A 20,458-nucleotide genomic window follows, 5' to 3' on the forward strand; every position below is an offset into this window, starting at 1 on the left:
TGAAGTTCTCTTTCTTAGTTCTTAGTTTGAATTTATCTAATCTATTACCTGTGGACTTTGCTTTGCCACTGCTGTATCCTTAGTACCTACAACAGTTTTCTAGACTCTCACTATTTGTTCCTAGACTGAAAGAAGCACCAAAGTCATTTTGAGCTTTACTAAACATGAATATATTGGTTAAGTCATTTTTTTTCCTGATGACAAAAACCTTGAATGTTTAATTATAGAAAATTTGGGAGCCTAGAAATATACAAAACTTCTAAGAAGCCATAATTGTAAACATTTGATGTCTGTCTTTCCAGTTTTTTTCTGTACATGACATTATTTTTATGAAAATTGAGATTTTCAACGTGTTTGAAAATCTGCCTTTTTTTTTCCTTATTCATTCTTATACGATTCCAAGCCATATCATACCACAACATTATTAAGAACTGAATAACAATCTGTCATACAGAGATTTTATGAGTTACTGTTGTACCTTTAAATTGCTTTCATTTTTCTTTATAATAAAAATAAAAATAATGAAAAAGTTAAACACAAAATAACATTAATTAAACATTTCAGAAACTTACACTGATTAGTGTTAATAATTTAAAATCTAATTTTTTACAAATTAAGTTTCATAGAGATATTTCCCTCTACTGATTATTTTGGAGTACATCATAAAGACCTACTGAGAGCGTAGGTCTGGAATTAGCTTTGCTGGGTTTAATTCCTGGCTTCACCACCCCAGCTATATGTCTTTAGATAATTTATTTATCTTTGCTGTGCCTTATTTTTCTCAACCATAAAAGGAAGATAATACTATCTAAGTCATTGGACTGTTGTGAAGTTTAAATGAAATAATATATTTAAAATATGTGTCCCAATATAAGTGCTCAGTAAAGATTGCTATTATTGTTCTTAAGTAATTCTTAGGTATATTTAGTTATCTTTATAATTTTTTATGTTGAAAATGTTTAAATGTTGAACTATTTTGAATACTAGTTCATTTTATAGAGCTTATTTATTGAATGTTCTCTGTTGGTTTCCACCCTCTCTTTTGATTATCTTAAGGACCTGTGTGTGCTAGAGGTGGTGAGATGCTAACTTATGGTCATTTTACAGATGAGAGAACTGAGACTTAGAACAAGACTTTTCTAAGCTCACCAGTAGAGTTGGAACTTTATTCCTGGTTTCTTCAAGTCAGGCTGTGTTGTTTCCATCTTACTATGTAGAGATACTTTAAAAGTCTGTGTTATGAAAACATAATTAGACAGATGATTAAAATGCTCAGTACTTGCTAGTACTGCCTTTTATTGATCTTTCACAGGCTAGCCTAATGCCTTGCGATGAAGTAGGCTTTCTGCAAATGGCCGAGTTTATTAAATTTCTTGTTAAAACTAGAATTTTCAGAAGAAAACTTAGTTTAAAAACATATTGTTTTTATTATAATGCCTACAATTGGGAAGCTTTCTTTTATGTAAAGGAGCCACTCTTTTAACATAATTTTAAATATATGTCCAATTATGTTGCTCTGTCCAGTTAAAAAAATTCTTTTGGTGCATAAGAAGCTTTCATTTGAAATGGAAATATCCTAACTAATGGAAGAAAAACAGAAAATTTATGGGAAATGAAGCTCAATTAATGGTTTTCTACTTGCTTCTGGTATATATTCCATTTTTAAAAGAATCGGGTTTTATGCATTTTAGATTGTCAGTCATCTTCATTCATACTGACTTCTTTGATTATGGATAATAGCTCCAGATGTGCAACCTACGCATTTTTTAACCAGTAGACTATTTCACCTAACGCATATGTAGTTAATTCAATTGATTAACTTCTTCAGTGTATGACACCAAGTAGGTCAAATTCCTAAAGCTGTCTGTATTTGTTCAGGTATTTTTAGCTACCCCCCATTCTTTATTCTCATCACTATGGTAACAAAAATTTTGTGACTGAGGACATGATTTTTGTCTGAAATTCTTCCTTTGGGGAAATGAAGCAACTTTAGGCTACATGTATGTGCTGATCTTAAAAGCTGAAGACTATGCAAACATGCTATTGTTTGATACTCATTTAAGTCTCAACCAATGAAACAAATAACTAAAGAATGGCATATCTGAAAGTAAGGAAACTAATACATTGTGGTTCTATACCATCTATTCTTATATCTGCCTAATTTTTAGAAATTCAAACTTTGAAAGTTTTCCAGTATTTTCCCAGTATTTAAATAGAACTTATAGTTTATTTTCTGCAGTTGAAATGAACAGAAAACAACATTGAAGTCTCTTTTCACTATGGAGCACTAGACAAAAATCTTAAAATCAGAAACATAGAAGTTACTTATATGTTATTTAGCCTTATATATTTTATACATCTGAAGAAACTGTGTTTAGGCTCCCTGACTAGTTAATGGCAAACTGTAATTAAATCCTGTGCCTCCTGCTCCTTGGGACACAGCTTTGTCCACCATAAACGGACAACACTGCTTTTTTTCCCCCTGTTTTCAAAGAAAAGAATTTATTAAATGGGAAACATATAATGATTTTCCCTTAAAATTTTTTTCATATGAACAGACATTCTATCAATAAAATTTTAATTATGTAGGAAAGTGATTAAGGAGGATTTATAGAGATAGAAAATTCTAGGGTAAAGAAATATGAGACACCAGGAAATTCTGGTGGTAAAAAAATGCAGAAGTAAAAAAAAAAAATGCAGAGGTATTGGAGGTACAACAGCCTTATCTTAAATAGCTTCTAAAAATTTAGCACATATTTATTATAAAGCATTTTGAAAATATACATTAAAAACAAGAGATGAAATGAAAAATACTGGCAATTTTATCTCAGTCCAGGAATTCACTATTTTTCCTTAACAAGTTAATTTTTATTTCTATCCTCTAGGAAATTGAATTTCAGTCAATCTTGCTTTTCATTCTTTTTTTTCTGAGACTATGGCTAAATAAAGATAGAGGGCATCTATCTAGTGAATAACAAACACATGGAGTAGCTACCTGCTCTGCAGTATCACCTTTTGACACAGGCATTTCTTTATGTATTCGATTGCTGGGGCTGGCATAACAAAATACCACAGACATGGGTTTGGATCATAGATCACTTTGTGTTTATCCTACTTGGGGTTCATTGAACTTCTTTGATCTGTAGACTAAGGTTTTTCATAAAATTTGTTAATTTTTCAGCCATTTTTTTCTCTATACATTTTCCTCTCCTTTTCTTCTAGGACTCTTACTACACTTATATGAATATACTTAATGTGTCCCAGAGGTCTGAATTGAAAAAAATTGAAAAAAAATTTTTCAATTCTTCAAAGTGGACAGTATCTACTGATTTTTTTTTTTTTAGGTTTTTTTTTTTTTCCCACTGTTTTTTTATTTTTTAATTTTCGGCATAACAGTATTCATTATTTTTGCACCACACTCAGTTCTCCATGCAATCCGTGCCCTCTCTAATACCCACCACCTGGTACCCCAACCTCCCACCTCCTGCCCCTTCAAAATCCTCAGATTGTTTTTCAGAGTCCATAGTCTCTCATAGTTCACCTCCCCTTCCAATTTCCCCCAACTCCCTTCTCCTCTCTAACTCCCCATGTCCTCCATGCTATTTGTTATGCTCCACAAATAAGTGAAACCATATGATAATTGACTCTCTCTGCTTGACTTATTTCACTCAGCATAATCTCTTCCAGTCCCGTCCATGTTGCTACAAAAGTTGGGTATTCATCGTTTCTGATGGAGGCATAATACTCCATAGTGAAGACCACATCTTCCTTATCTCTTTGTCCGTTGAAGGGCATCTTGGATCTTTCCACAGTTTGGTGACTGTGGCCATTGCTGCTATAAACACTGGGCTACAGAAGGCCCTTCTTTTTACTACATCTGTATCTTTGGGGTAAATACCCAGTAGTGCAATTGCAGGATCATAGGGAAGCTCTGTTTTTAATTTCTTGAGATCTATCTTTAAGTTTACTTTTTCCTTTCAACTTTCTCAAATCTGTTGCTAACCCGTTTTGTAAATTTCTCATTTTGTTATATTTTCTTTTCCTCTTTTTAAAGATTCTATTTATTTGGCAGAGAGAGGCGCAGTGAGAGAGGGAACACAAGTGGGAGAAGTGGGAGAGGGAGAAGCAGGTTTCCCACCCAGCATGGAGCTGGATGTGGGGTCTTATCCCAGGACCCTGGGATCATGACCTGAACCGAAGTCAGGCACATAACTGACTAAGCCACCCAGGTACCCCATTTTGTTATGTTTTTCAACTCTAGAATCCATGGAGTTACTTTTTTAGATTCTATTTCTCTTGATAATGCCCCATTTTTGACTGTCATATTTTCATTTAATTCTTTAAATATAATTTTCAATTATTTGAGTGTATTTATGACATCTTTGAGGTCTTGCTAAATCTTATATCTAAGTCCACTCAGAGTGAGTTTTTGTTGACTGCTTTTTTCCCTGAGTGTGGGTTACACTTTACTACTTATTTGAATATTTCTGTTGTTATTTTTGTTGACTACTAGACATTTTGGGTATCATGTTTCACAGCACATATAAAATGCTCAAAATGTATTTGTTGAATATTTTTGCAACAAAATTTTATCAAAAAAGATTCTAGATTGCCACAACCAAGGAAGGCATCCATTTAGTATGCTCTAATGCATTTCTTTTCATTTTATGACTTATTCCTAATATCATCAATCAGGAAAGAGAATGTGTTTTTACCTTCCACACAGCTGAAAGCATCAGAGAATATCTACTAAAATACCAGGTGGGGGGTGGGGAATTGGCTTCCTGTTATGCAAGGGCTATGGAAACCACTTCCAAAACCTTTATATCTTTGTCGTGCATGGGAAGAGTCTATAGATTCATAGGAGCTTTGCTGTAGAGCCATCAGAGCAGGTAGGGCAAACATCAAACACTTCTAAAGTGATCCAATGTTCTGGATCCTGTTAAAGATCTTCATGGCAAATCAATTCAGGGACTATTTTCACTAGTGCGTGGGGATGATAGTAGAAAAAAACATTCTCATTATATAGCCATTAAGATAGGTGCCAAGCTTTCCTAACACAAACCACACACCTGAATCATACTTACTGTGTCATTTCAGATAATCTGATTTTGTGCTAAGAATTCTACTCATTTACTTGGCTCCATATATTTTGAGCATTCTGTCTTTCTCCAGTGAACAAAGGTAGGCTAGTAGGTCATAGGCTTTACTGAACTAGATCATGGCAAGAGCATGAAGACCTGAACCAATATCAATATGTCTAATATGAAGATTATTACCTTCCCCCATAACCAGACACCAACCAGCAAGAAGCTAAATTCGTATGAAGAGGTAAGAAAAGCTCCACATCCATTGCCATTGACAGTAGATGTAACACACTTGATAAGAAATAAATGGAGAGAAGCTGCAGCTCTGCTAGCCTGAATTCAATCTCACTTGGTGCAGCCACAGGCAAGCCATAAATTTAATAGGCAGATTTGGAAATGAGAAAGCATTAGAATGGCTTGCTAACTATTACACACATCTCAAGCTAACTGGAAAACAATAGTAATGAACAGGAAAGACCCAAAAGTACCAGCGGAAGGTAAAATGTGAGGCAGATATAAAATATGAGCACATGGGAACCCTGACTGTGTTCCCAACCCACACGCAGACCTATAGGCAAAAGGTGGAAATATTAAGGTCTCAAGGCATTTGAATAAACACTCTATCCAATCATAGGATGATAACTAAATTATACAGAATCAGAGAGAACCTTTTGAAAAGCTACTTTTAAAAAATTAAAACAATAACTGAGCAGAGAAATGAATAGCCAAACACCTGGCAGGGGAAGATAGATCAAATTCCAGATATTAAGTCCAGACAAGTTATTAAGTAAATAAACCCTTGGAGTGGGGAAGCCAGAATCCATAGTTATGTCTTTCTTTTATGATCCAGTTAACTCATCCTACAATTATTGACTCATCTTCAACATTCTCTATAACCTCCTCCGATTTCCAAACTTAAAACATAATATTTGTATCAGCTTAGGGTTTTATACTATTGCTATATAAATATTTACAGCACTGTATTTATCTAGTTATATGAGTGCATGTCCCTCCAATTATCATATGGATTCTGAGATCTTTGAACTACAATGTAGATTGTACAGTGTAGGTTGTGGCAATCTAGAATCTTTTTTGATAAAATTGTTGTTGCAAAAATATTCAACAAATACATTTTGAGCACTTTATATGTGTTGTGAAATACATTGTAGTTCAAAGATCTCAAAATCCATATGATAATTGGAGGGACATGCACACATATAACTAGATAAATACAGTGCTGTAAATATTTATAGAGCAATATGGAACCCTAAGCTGATACAAATACTACGTTTTAAGTTTGAGAATCAGAGAAGGTTATAGAGAATGTTGAAGATGAGTCAATAATTGTAGGATGAGTTAACTGGATCATAAAAGAAAGAGGGTTCATACATAAAAGAGAGATTGTGTACAAAACAAACTAGAATTTTTAGGTCAGTTGGTTAACAGTGAATAGGACAAATCTTTGTCCGCTGGTGGGTAACTGGAGAAGGGACGGTATTGCTAAAACATCTAACTAAAAGATGCCAGATCATTCAATGAGATTTAGTCGACAGTGGTGGCTTTTCATTGTAGAATTCTTGTTTAGAATCCTTTAGTCTCCTATTATCTGCCTATTGGAAATGGATGTTTTCAAATACATAATGCAAATTAGGTTTTGCATATAAATCAGTTTTGTGTCAGTAGGAGCTATTTAAACATTTTCCCCTAAAGCTTGAATACCCCTGTATAAACTAGAGACTGGACCCTAGGGGCAAAGAGCAACCCTGAAAGATGTGTTCATCATCACCTTGCTTCAGCTACCTCACCCAAGCACTCTCCTACAATTTTTCCTGCTTTCTCCCCTAACACTTTTTAAAGATGGTTCCTGACATTTTGTCTCATCTTTCATTATTTAACAATGTTAATGCCTTCTTTCCCCCAGCTATGGCTATGCAAAGCCTGGGAAAGCCTAGGCTAATGGTAGGCCCTGGGAATGATCAGGGCCAGTTGAAAGACTTACCCCTTTTTCCTGTCTTCCTGCAGTCATGTGAGTTGTTATTCCAATTAGTAAGTTACTCTCATTAGCCATTCTGGGATTTTTTTCTTAAAACCTTTGAGTCTCTTATTGTTTGAGTTGAAATATTTGTACCACTGTTATATAAGCTACATAGAGAATCTGATTAAATTTTATAATATTACTTAACGCTAGCTATTCTTCTAAAGCCTGTCTGTTTTTGTTAACTAGAAAATAACCATCTTCAAGAAACAGTGGGAACAGCAGGAGTTTGAGAGTAGTGTAACTTCAATAAAGGTATAATTACTTTCATAAGTCTATTAGAAGGCAAGGCTTTAGGCTCCTTTTGTTAGATCACTGTTTATTAGGATTATATACCCCATACTCTTAACATGCAAAGATCCACTAGCAAGTCTTTGTTTTATATGATTGAATTACTATAATATCAGGAACATCAACTCCCTGTTGAGAACAACTTTGCTGGCAAATTTCTGATAAATGAAACATTAACATAAAATATTTCAGAAATTCTTATGAAATGAAATTTTTTTATGATATAGTATAATTATTTCAATGTCATAATCAAAGCATTAAAGAGCTTTGATTTTTTTCTGGCATTCCACTTGATCCAGAGTCCCATTAATTCCCCTAGTAAAGTGAAACTTCCAAAGGAATTAAAGTAGTTTTCAGCCCTTAACAGTTAAGAGTTTTGCAGCTCTTACCCAGTCCACTTTTTAAGTCACCTTCAGGAATGCACATTTTTTAGAATTTCTGATTCAAGACTTAAAAACAAAATTAGTGTTGAATCACCATATTGTACACCTGAAACTAACATTACACTGTATGTTAACTGGAATTTAAATGAGAACTTAAAAAAAATTATGCTCTGCTCAATAAGGTACCATGATGTTCCCAGGATGTGAATGAAGTCTCCCTCATATTCTATATAAATTATCAATGGAACTGAAATAAATGTAGGTTAATTATTCAGATCTGTAAAACCACATTTTTTGGGGGGTGGGGAGAGACTGCCAATTTGGCATCATGGAAGTTAATTGCTAATGTTGGCTTCCATGATGTAAAGGTTATGTAATGTATAGGTTAGTTTATAAAGGTTAGTTTCCCTAAAGTCTAGAGCTAGAGTCATGATAAGCTCATTAGTTTCATTTTAGTTTCCACAACTGACAATTCTGTGACTTTCCACATTAGTTTCATTTTAGTTTCCACAACTGACAATTCTGTGACTGTTTCCACATTGAAATCCACAGGTTATACTGTTTGAAGATGCTTTTTTTTTTTTTTCTGAGTCATGTGGGCCTTTTATACAGGAGGTTGTTTATAGAGTGTGCTTCTTTTAGGGCATAGTTTTTCAGACATTTAAACATAAATACATCATGTTTCTACTATAAAGATGTTGGGTTTCTACTCTTTGGAAATCTTCCTTCCAATGCTTCTTTACCTACCAATGATTTTATATATTTTTTTTGGCATGATGAGCAACCAAACATCCTTTCAGCTGATGATCCTTAGTGGTTTGGATATAGTGGACTTGATTTTTATTTGCATCCTTGTATACATTTGCCATCTTTTGAGGTAAAAACAAGTATACATATAGAAGTACATTTGCAGAGTGTATGTGTTCTAGTTAGTAACTCCCATAAGCACTAATTGCTCCAAAAAAGCAGGTATCAGAAATTTCTCATTCACTTTATTCTTTATGGAGTTTAATTCAGAGTACTAATCAGAGAAGACAAAATTGACTTTACACCTACAATTTATGGTGCGTATTTTCTAGGATTGAGATTTTCCTTTAACATTAAACAGTTACTTAAACTAATGGCTCTTAACCAAGGTCTCATAACATATTCAGGCATTTAAATAAGTTGTAAAGTGAGTTCCAAATAATTTGATTCTAAGAAAGTTAATGTACCCGAATTTTTAAAATGAGAAAGAAATTTGAGTGGATTAAAAATAATCCCTGTCATACCACTCTAACTTCCTGGAATTCTAAAGACTTTGATGAGTGAGAAAAGATGGAGCTGTGGCTGGGCTGTTGGGAGCTTCACCCGAAGACAGCCCTTGTGTATGCCCTGCAGGTGAACCACCCCCTGGGTGGTTGTAGCCAGAAATGGAATCAGAACCCCTGTCTTGTATTAAAGGCCCATATGAGCTGGCTAATTTCTAGTAGGTCAGTGTTAATTTACTTAATCTGCCCTTGAGAAACAATTCTGATTATTGGAGTGTAAATAGTAGTGCTGCTTTTCAGGGGATGAGATGACTACTCATATAACTATTGCAAATCTCCCCATATTTTTGTTTTCTGTAACTGCCTAGAACCAATCAGTGTTAGAAACACTCCTAATACATGTTCTCCATGATGTTCTTCGTTGAAGTGAAAGAGAAAGAGGCCAATGACGAACTACCATATTCCAAACTTGTTATTCTGCAGATCATAACGGGCTCCCTAACTGTACCATTTGCAGGACTGAGGCATTTATAGTAACTTGGGGACTTTTGTTATGTTTACATCCAGTTGTCTATGTTCTGGAGGTGCTTACTTTAATCTTCATTTCTAATGGTCATATTCCTTTAGTGACTTACTTTCTTGGCTATAACTGGGTTTTGGCATTCTCAGTAACTGTAAGCCCCCAACATCTGTTTTTCAGACCTCTGACCACTTCTGACATCTTTCTGGCTCTTCTCCCCTTTTAATAAATCTGCAGCTCATGGGGACATTCAATCCATTAACATTACTATATTTACAGTGTTCATAACCTTCTATTGTCCTCCATTTCTTTGGTATTTATTTTTGACATATTTAATGTATTTATATTTAAACATTTATTTGTTAACTGTGTATTTCCTCTATCTGCCTGTTGATTTTCAATATGACAGAGATCTTATCTTTCTTGTTCACTGCTATAACCCAGTTCATAGTGTAGACCCTCGTAGTTAAACAGAAAGAAGGGGAGAGATGTTATCAGCCAAATCAGAATGAAGGAATTCATGCCAGTACTAAAGGAAGAGATATAAAAGGAAAATCTTTCCTGCTTTCTCTAAAGTTAATAAAGTAGGAAAAAATGAAAAAAAGTATCATTTGCCTATAAAGTCCTAGAGATGATACAAAGTAAGACTATTTGGTTGCCTTATCTTATCTCATGTCTTGGGACCAAGCAGGAATGTTACCCTTCAGAAAAAGTCTTCTCCTCTCAGAAGGCAAGAGTGTGAAGATTGTACAGGCTTGCCCAGGTAATAATATAGGCTTGCCCAGGTAATAATTTCTTATTCATGATTATTCTGTTTGGTTTGGGGGATACGATTTAAAGAATGGGACATCTCTTGTAGATCTATTGCAAATGTGTCACTTTGTAGAAATGTACGATGGTCTGATGTCATACTAGCATCAGTTTAGGTTACCAGGCTCCAAAAGGACATCTTGTCGCTATTGTATTTATTTAGTTTGTATGTTGTTTTTATGGTTTGTAAGGTGAAATCATTTAATGTATCCCCAGGCCATATTTATTGAGACATACTCAAATTGGTTTTTGCAATGATCTGGTGAACTTAGGACACACTTGCGTAGTCAGCCAAGTATGAGTCACCCCACAGAAGGGAAAGTTAGGAGGGGATTAAATCTGATTAGGATTCAAATACACGAGGTGATAAAGGAGCTGGCTCTGCTGCCAGGCAAAGCTACTCTCTTCTGTGGCCAACAATGAGCCTTCAGTGACCAGTTATGTTAATCAGACACCTGCTATAAACAATATGTTCATAGGAAAGTTAATAAACAGTACCAGGCCAGTGTCTGTTACGAGTCAGCAGAAATGGACTGTTTAATCAGAGCAAATGTTTAAATATTAAAAGGGAGCATTATTCTTATTGTTAAAATAAAAATAAGAATGATAACTACTATGCAGTCTCCTTTGTGAAGCCTAGTTTTGTTGGTGCTGCATGTAATGAATTTTAAAACCTGGTAGCTACCAGCTTATGTCCAAGAAATTATTATTTGTAGCCATTTCTGAAGACAAATGTATTGAAATTAAAAATACAGATTTAGGGGCGCCTGAGTGGCTCAGTGGGTTAGGCCGCTGCCTTCAGCTCAGGTCATGATCTTGGGGTCCTGGGATAGAGTCCCGCATCAGGCTCTCTGCTAGGCGGGGAGCCTGCTTCCCCCCCTCTCTCTGCCTGCCTCTCTGCCTACTTGTGATCTTTCTCTGTCAAATAAATAAATAAAATCTTAAAAAAAATACAGATTTATTTCCCCAATATATCTCATGTCCTAATCAGCTAGGCTGCATAAGTATATACCATAAACTGGGTGGCTTAAACAACAGATATTTATTTTATCATGATCCTAGAGGCTGGGAAGCTCAAGATCAAAGTGCTAGCAGATTCAGTTCTTCATGAGGACCCTTTTTCTGGCTTTAAGATGGCTGTCTTCTCACTGTATCCTTACATGGCAATAAGAGTGATCTCTGGTGCTTCTTTCTCTTTTTATAAGGGCCCTAATTCTGTCATGGAAGCTCTACCCTCATGATCTCATCTAAACCTAATTACCTCCCAAAGGCCCCACGTTCCAATACTAGAACACTGGGGGCTAGGGCTTCAACATAAGAAATTGGGGAGCACACGTTTAGTCTCTAATAATAGAAGAATATATATTATATATAAAGCAACACATCTACATGTTCATAAATTTTAGTCATTTTGCTGCCTCTTTCTGTACTGGAGAAAGGGCTCAACTATTAAACCTACTTTGGTTTCTGTGGCCAACTTGTGCTTAGTATAGGGCTTCCTACTTAATGGGAGTGATAATCATGATCTATTTACAGTAAGCTTAGGGAATCTGGTGATTCCCTTCTCAGTTTGGCGTTTCTATTATAATTTAGTTTTTGTTGAGATCATAATTCATAGTTCATATAGGAAAGAACTTTGGTATGGAAGTAGAGTGCTTGCTTTGCTGCTCTGTAAATGTCCTGCAACCTAACTTATGTGTAATTACTTTTTCTGAGAAGTTCTTAAAAAAATTGGTTATTTGTAAATTCTTGTAAATGATTTCCCTAAAATGGATTTATCGGTCATCAATAAACAAAATGTATCAAAATAAGAAAAAAGTGGGGCACCTGAATGGCTCAGTTTATTAAGTGTGTACCTTCAGCTCAGGTCATGATCCTCAGGGTCCTGGGATCAGAGTCTCACATCAGGCTCCATGCTCACTGGGGAGTCTGCTTTTCCCTCTGACATCCCTTGTCCTCTCTCCCTCTTTCTCAAGTAAATAAATAAAATCTTTAAAAAGAGAAATAACAAAAAAGTAAACAAAAATATGCCTGAATGTTTATTTTCTTGTTCTGAATTTTAATTCTTTGTATTCACAGTTTATATATTTAAGAGATTACCATAAAAGTATATTTTTATAGAATTTCTGAGTTCTAATGTTTACAAATGTGTAAAATGTCAAAAACAATATCAAACTGTTAAAAGTCATTAGAACATTTTGTCATCAGAATATTATTTATTTATGAATTAAACATGGATTTATCTCTCATTACAGAGAAATAGCTTTCATTTTGTGTGGATTCTATTTTCATCAGTGTAATAGAAACAAGCTGCAGAGTAACCCTCAGTCTGTTTTTTGAGATTGAGTCTTTTATGCTTTGTCTCCCTCCCAATCTCATCTTCTTTCATTTTTTTCCACACCATCCCTCTTACTCCCCTCCCCTCCAGCAGTCCTCAGTTTGTTTCCCAAGATTCAGAGTCTTTTATGGTTTATCTTCCTCTCTGGTTTCAACTTGCTTCATTTTTACCTCCCTTCCCCTATGATCCTCTGTCTTGTTTCTCAATTTCCTCATATCAGTGGGATCATATGATAATTGTCTTTCTCTGATTGACTTATTTCACCTAACATAATATCCCCTAGTTCATCCATGTCATTGCAAATGGCAAGATTTCATTTTTTGATGCCTGCACAATGTTCCATTGTATATACATACCACATCTTCTTTATCCGTTCATCTGTTGATGGACATATAGGCTCTTTCCATAGTTTGACTCTTGTGGACACTGTTGCTGTAGATATTGGGGTGCATGTGCCCCTTCACATCACTACATTTTTGTAAACACCCTGCAGTGCGATTGCTGGGTCATACGGTAGCTCTATTTTCAACTTCTTGAGGAACTGCCTAACCGTTTTCCAGAATGGCTGCACCAGCTTGCATTCCCACCAACAGTGCAGGAGGGTTTCCCCTCTCTCCCCATCCTCACCAACACCTGTTGGTTCTTGGCTGGTTAATATTAACCATTCTGACAGGTGTGAGCTGGTATCTCGCTGTGATTTTGATTTGTATTTTCTTGATGCCACGTGATGTGGAGCACTTTTTCATGTGTCTCTTGGCCATTTGGATGTCTTTTTTGGAGAAATGCCTGTTCATGTCTTTTTCCCATTTCTTGATTGGATTATTTTTTCTATGGGTGTGGAATTTGATAAGTTCTTTATAGATTTTGGATACTAGCCCTTTAGCTGATATGTCTTGCAAATATCTTCTTCCATTCTTTCAGTTGTCTTTTGGTTTTGTTGACTGTTTCCTCTGCTGTGCAAAAGCTTTTGATCTTGATGAAGTCCCTATAGTTAATTTTTGCCTTTGCTTCCCTTGCCTTTGGTGATGTTTCTCAGCTGTTGCTGCTGTGGTTGAGGTCAAAGAGGTTGCTTCCTGTGTTCTCCTCAAGGATTTTGATGGATTCCTATCTCACATTGAGGTCTTTTATCCATTTTGAGTCTATTTTTGTGTGTGGTATAAGGAAATGGCCCAGTTCCATTCTTCTGCATGTGGCTGTCCAATTTTCCCAACACCATTTGTTGAAGAGACTTTTTCCCATTGGACATTCTTTACTGCTTTGTCGAAGATTAGTTAACCATAGAATTGAAGGTCCATTTCTGGGCTCCACATTCTGTTTCACACATCTGTGTATCTGTTTTTGTGCCAATATCATACTGTCTTGATGATTACAGCTTTGTAATAGAGCTTGAAGTATGGAATTGTGAAGCCTCCAGCTTTGGTTTTCTTTTTCAACATTCCTCTGGCTATTCAGGGTCTTTACTGGTTCCATATAAATTTTAGGATTATTTGTTCCATTACTTTGAAAAAAATTGGTGGTATTTTGATAAGGATTGCATTAAATGTGTAGATTGCTTTAGGTAGCATAGACATTTTCGTAATACTTATTCTTCTAATTCATGAGCATGAAATGTTTTTCCATTACTTTGTGTCTTCCTCAATTTCTTTCATGAGTATCCTCTATCTCTTTTTATTTTTTTATTTTTTTATTTTTTTTTTAAAGATTTTATTTTTTTATTTGACAGAGAGAGATCACAAGTAGGCAGAGAGGCAGGCAGAGAGAGAGAGGAGGAAGCAGGCTCCCTGCTGAGCAGAGAGCCCGATGCGGGACTCGATCCCAGGACCCTGAGATCATGACCTGAGCCGAAGGCAGTGGCTTAACCCACTGAGCCACCCAGGCGCCCCATCCTCCTCTATCTCTTTTTAATGTCTTTATCATATTTTATAATATGGATGCACACCAGTTTATGCAGTCATTCCCTGTTGATAAGAATTTGCTTTGTTTATAGCTTGGAACCATTACAAAGATCTTTCTGTGTTGGTGTTTTTGATTCCCAAAAGTGAACTTGTTGGATCAAAGAATATAAATATTTTAAATTTTGGTTGATTTTACAGAATGCATTTCAAGAAAGTCTGTAACAATTTAGATTTACACCAGCAAAGTTTGAATACAACCTTTTTATCCCAATTCCCGGTGGCAAGTGTACTTGTCAATTTGGTGAGGGGGAAACGATTGAAACTTAGTTTAATTTACATTTTTCTATCTATGATATTTAATTGCTCTTCATATTTGGGTACTCTTCTCTGATATACATACTTGTGGTTTTTAATCCATTTTGGTTGTTTCTCTTCGTCTGATTTTAATGTGCTTTTTACGCTATTGTATATATAAATTGTTCACTTACCATATATTTTGCAATCATTTTCCAGTCAGTTAATTCTGAGCTTTGTTTAAGTTATATTTTTGCAAAAACTTTATATTTCTATCTCTACACCCAACATGGAACTCAAATTCATGACTCTGAGATCAAAAGTCACATGTTGTACTAACTAAGCTAGCCAGGTGCCCCCTCTAATCAATATGTATTTTTATACCTTTGGTTTACTTTCTTGGTTAATAAAGTATTTTAAACTCTAAACCACACATAAAACCTACTTGGGGCACCTGGGTGGCTCAGTGGGTTGAGGACTCTGCCTTCGGCTCAGGTCATGATTCCAGGGTTCTGGGATCAAGCCCTGCATCAGGCTCTCTCCTCAGCGGGGAGCCTGCTTCCCTCCCCCCCTCTCTCTCTGCCTGCCTCTCTGCCTACTTGTGATCTCTGTCTGTCAAATAAATAAATAAAATCTTAAAAAAAATAAATAAAACCTACTAAAATTTTCTTTTAAAATTTTTCATATTTTACATACATTTAATTATCTGGAATTAACATCTAGATATGATTTGAGTATGGATCAACTTTCTTCCAAATGGGTATCCGATTGTATCAACATCAATTTAAGTTAATTATCTCTTGACTACTAAATGAAATTACTTTTCCATATAGTAAATCCCTATATATACTTAGATCTAATGAAAGACCTTTTAGGCTATTGTATTGATTTATGTTCCTATTGTATTAAAGTTCTTGTTAGGAATGACTGCTTGATTCAATCTATTTCTGATTCAACATCTATTGATTACATTTTTTCTGTTTTAATATTTTAATTCAACATATTTTATTGATAGACCATATGATATTGTAGTTACTTTTCTAGAATAATTGTACTTTCAATAGTGGGATCCTGCTGGCTCTATTTGATAATATTTTATTTAAACTATTTCAGCTATTTTAATTAAAAAATAACTACACTGTAGATATTTTAGAATAGCTTCATCAAGTTTTGAGGTTAATATCTTGTTGGCTTTATTAAATCGAGATTTTTTTCTATCATGTTCTATGGTTCAAGAAAGTTTAATTAAACTATTTCAAATATTTGTTCTTTAAAGGTTAGGTAAAGCTTAGATATGGAATACTTGGTCCAGGTTTCTCTTTAACAGATCATTAATCACAGTTTTAATCTACTTTAATTGCTTTATTCAAAATTTCCTTTTCTTGGGGACTAATAGTGGTGATTTATATTAGTTTTAGAAAATTTTGATTTCTTTAGGTTTACAAGGGTATTGCAGTCAAATTATTTTTAATGTTATCCTATAATTTCTTTTAATATTTTTATTAGAAATGTTTATGTCTCTTTTCTCTCAAATGGTTACCTCATATTTTTGCTGCCCCTTTTCTTTGAAAACTTGCAAGGGTTTCTATATTGTTAGTCATTGCAAACCACCAAAGTTTGGATTTATAGTTTTACTTGTTTATTTGTTTCATTATCAACTTTTACTTCTAATAATTTTCTTTTACTTATTTATAATTTTAAAACATTAGAAGATCAGTATTAAATTCCTTTATTTGTAGTTATTTTCTCTTAACAATGAAGGAATACAAAGTTATAAATTTGATCGTGTCCCAATTGTTTTTGTTTGAATTTCTCCCTTTTAATTTTTTATAGGCTTTGGGATATTTCCATATCTTTAATTTAAATATTTCTTTAACAAGGTGTAACTCATACAATCTAAAGTGCACAAATCTTAAGTATACTTCTAGATTAATTTTATATATCATGTACCTGTGGAACCACCTATCAAGATCAACATATAGAACATTTACATGACCCCAGAAAGTTCTCTTTTGCCCCTTCATATCAATATAACCATTCTAAGAATAACCACTGGATTGATTTGCATCACCAGAGACAAGCTTTATGTCTGTATAAATGGAACATATCCATCATTGTGTCTGACTTTCTTCGCTTTTAATGTCTGCAAGAGTCTTCTATGTCCTGTGTAAGTATAGTTCATTCTTTTCTGTTGTTGTTCGTAATTCCAGTGTATGAATATGTCATGATTTGTTTATTCATTCTTTTATGGATTCCAAGTTTGGTTTATCTCCTTCTTAAGGTGATTATACACAAATTGTTATAAACATGTCCATATTTCTTAGATATGCACATATCTTAGATTGTTCATATTTTAGATACAAACATACACATTTATTTCTTTAGCATATATATTTCAGGAATGGAATAACTGGATTGATTCAAAAATTACTTTAGAATTTATTATTAATTTTCAAATCATTAAGTATTTTAATTCATCTTTATATTTTTAATTTCCAATGTAATTGGATTATATTTAGAAAATATGTAAAATATAAAAAAATTTTGGAATATAAAAATAATTTTTGAAATATAAAATATTTTTTGGAATATAAAAATATAAAATTTTTATAAAATATAAAAGGGTTTTTTTGGAAATAGGGCAAAATTTATATCCAAGTTGGTTAAATTTTTTTTTTAATTTTTTATTTTTGGTTAAATTTTTTATACACAATTTTGTTATACCTTTGGCAATTATTTTTGTCTGTTGGATCCACCTGGCTCTGAAAGTGTATAGTTTCTGTATGTATAGGTCTGATTCTGCCTTTTGTTTTCAATTAATTATTCTATAATTCTTTTTTTTTTTTAATTCTAATGGAGCTTGCCTTATCTTTAGCTGCCATATTGTCTGATCCATAGACACGATAATTGTATCTTGCCCTTTCCTATTCCATTCTGTCCCTGTTTATTCTGTTTAGTGGGTTTAACTTTAAGTGTCACCATCTCGAGAATTAGTATTGCCACTCCAGATTTTTCTTTTTATTTGCTTGGTATCTCTTTGTCCAAAATTTTATTTTCAGTATTTCTCTATCACTTTTTAAATTCCATTTTTTAAAATAAATGACATATAACTAGATTTTGTATTTTCATTCAACTAGATCATGTTTATTATAAATCTTTGATGTTTCTTTTTTCTGTTTCAGTATTATTTGCAGTTCAGTCAGGTCATTTTTTTTTTTCTTTTTATCTCCTCATTGAAAACTTTACTGCAACGTTTCATTCAATCAATTTCAATGACTTTTCTATTTAATCATAATCCAACCTATATTTGTCTTCAACTGTGTATGAACAGTGTACTATTTCTATCCACTCTTTTCAACCTACAATGCTCTTACTCTGCTGTCTTAACCCAACTCTTTTGCTTTGCAGAGATACATAAGTATGTTTACTTCCAGATTATTTGATTTTCCCCAACAGTACTAATATTCTTTTTTCCAGGATTCTTCTTTAGTACTTATTTTATGTATAGTCTCAGTCTCTTATTGTTCATTTTGGTTTAATAGCCATTCATTTATCAATAGTAATGTAGATATTCAGGGTTACTTCTCCCATTCTCTTCTCTTCATCTTCTTCTGTCTTATGGTTTTTCTTCTAATTAATTTTTTTTGTTGGTTATTCTCAGGTGGGATACATGGGGAATGTGGTATCAAAATTCTTGCACTTCCAAATTATAGTTTTTTCTTACATCTGAACCATCCTCTATGTATAAATGTATTGAATTACATTCCGTTCTTTTGGCAGTTAACAGATTTTGTGGTAGTTTTTAAAACTTTTCTATGTTGATGAGAAGTCCAATGCCTGCCTGATTCTTTTGCTTTTTTAAGTAATTGCATTTTCAGTCTGTAATCACATAAGATTTTTGCGTGTTGTTTCTTTATCTCCGGAGTTTAGGAATTTTACCAGGGTATACCTGGTTTGTTTTTTTTTTTAAGACTTTATTTATTTGACAGACAGAGATCACAAGTAGACAGAGGCAGGCAGAGAGTGAGAGAGGAGGCAGCAGGCCCCCTGCTGAGCAGAGAGCTGGATGCCGGGATCCATCCCAGTACCCTGGGATCATGACCTGAGCCGAAGGCCGAGGGTTCAACCCACTGAGAGCCACCCAGGCGCCCTGGTATACCCGTTTTTATTTATTTATTTAATTTTCCTTACAGTCCTAATTGGAATTCTGGAACCTGATAAGCCTTTGCAACCTGTAGAATCGATCTAGATTAATTCAAGCAAAATTTTTTCCTATGACTTGATTGATTACCCTTCCCTCTCCTCTCCCTCCTTTTTTCTTATAAAACCTCTATTTGCATGTTTTACTTTTTGGGTCTGTTGACATGTTGTTTATCTTTTCTCTGGAGATACTGAGTTCTTCCCTACCCCTCCTTGCTAAGTCTTGAATTTATTTCATCCACTATCTTCTAGGCTACTAAGTCAGGCTTTAGTAGTGATTATACTCTTTTTCAATTTATAAACGGAATCATTAAAGTAGAGAATTGGGGTTTTTTGTTGTTATAGAAAGTTTTTTTTTTTTTTTTTTTTTTTACTTTTAATTGTACTTGCATTTGCTTATTTTACTCAAGTAGTTTTCTGTTTACACCAGCAATTCTATTAGGAGCCATCTATTTGGGGTGTCTATTTCTTTTTCTTCTCTCTGGCTCTTGGGTTCCTGGAGTGTAAAGTTATTTTCCTTTACATACATGTGGTTCTTGGTGGCCAGGGCCAAGTGCTGGTTACCTGAAGTTGTGAGAGTCTGGATGGTGTTTGGGGGGAGCAGCTGTCTGCCCTATAATTTGGCAAGGACTGGCTGGCAAATTGTTAATAGTTGGCAAGACACCAGAAAGAACTTGAAGAACCCTGACTGCTCCCTGGTGATCTTAATAGTAAAGCTCCCTTAGCATCTAATGTCAGAAGCTCTTGGCTCACTTCCCCTCCCCCCCACCCCCTGTAAGACTTCCAGTGAAATGAGACTAGTATTTGCTCTCTGGAATAGGAAGTCCTTTGTTTCAAAAGGTCTTATTACTTATGGTCCTATCTCTCAGAGTAAGCGTGGTATTCTGATCCGTGTCCCAGGACACTCTACCCTAGCCTCCAATCTCTTTTTCAGCCCAGAGGAACCCAGGGAAAGCCTGGCATCCCTCTGACTCTCCGAGGGATGAGTTCCCTCTGACTCAGTTCCCTCTGACTCAGCCTGGGGAATAAAGCAAGTGCTCCAATCAGTTGGACTGGAGTGGCAGAGGAGGGTACAAGTATGAATTCAAAGGGCCAATATAACCTGATTGATGGATTCAAGAATTACCCTCATTTCCCAGATTGGAAAAGAGAGGTACTGAAATTCAGTGTTTGTTTGAGTCACACCAAGTTAATCCAGTGAATCCTTTTATGTTGTTGTTAAAGATATTTAAATAGGGGCACCTGGGTGGCTCAGTGGGTTAAAGCCTCTGCCTTCGGCTCAGGTCATGATCTCAGGGTCCTGGGATCGAGCCCCACATCAGGCTCTCTGCTCGGCGGGGAGCCTGCTTCCTCCT

This window comes from Mustela putorius, unplaced genomic scaffold (assembly GCF_011764305.1).
Source record: "Mustela putorius furo isolate JIRA1106 unplaced genomic scaffold, ASM1176430v1.1 tig00000242_pilon_pilon_pilon, whole genome shotgun sequence".
Classification (NCBI taxonomy): Eukaryota; Metazoa; Chordata; class Mammalia; order Carnivora; family Mustelidae; genus Mustela; species Mustela putorius.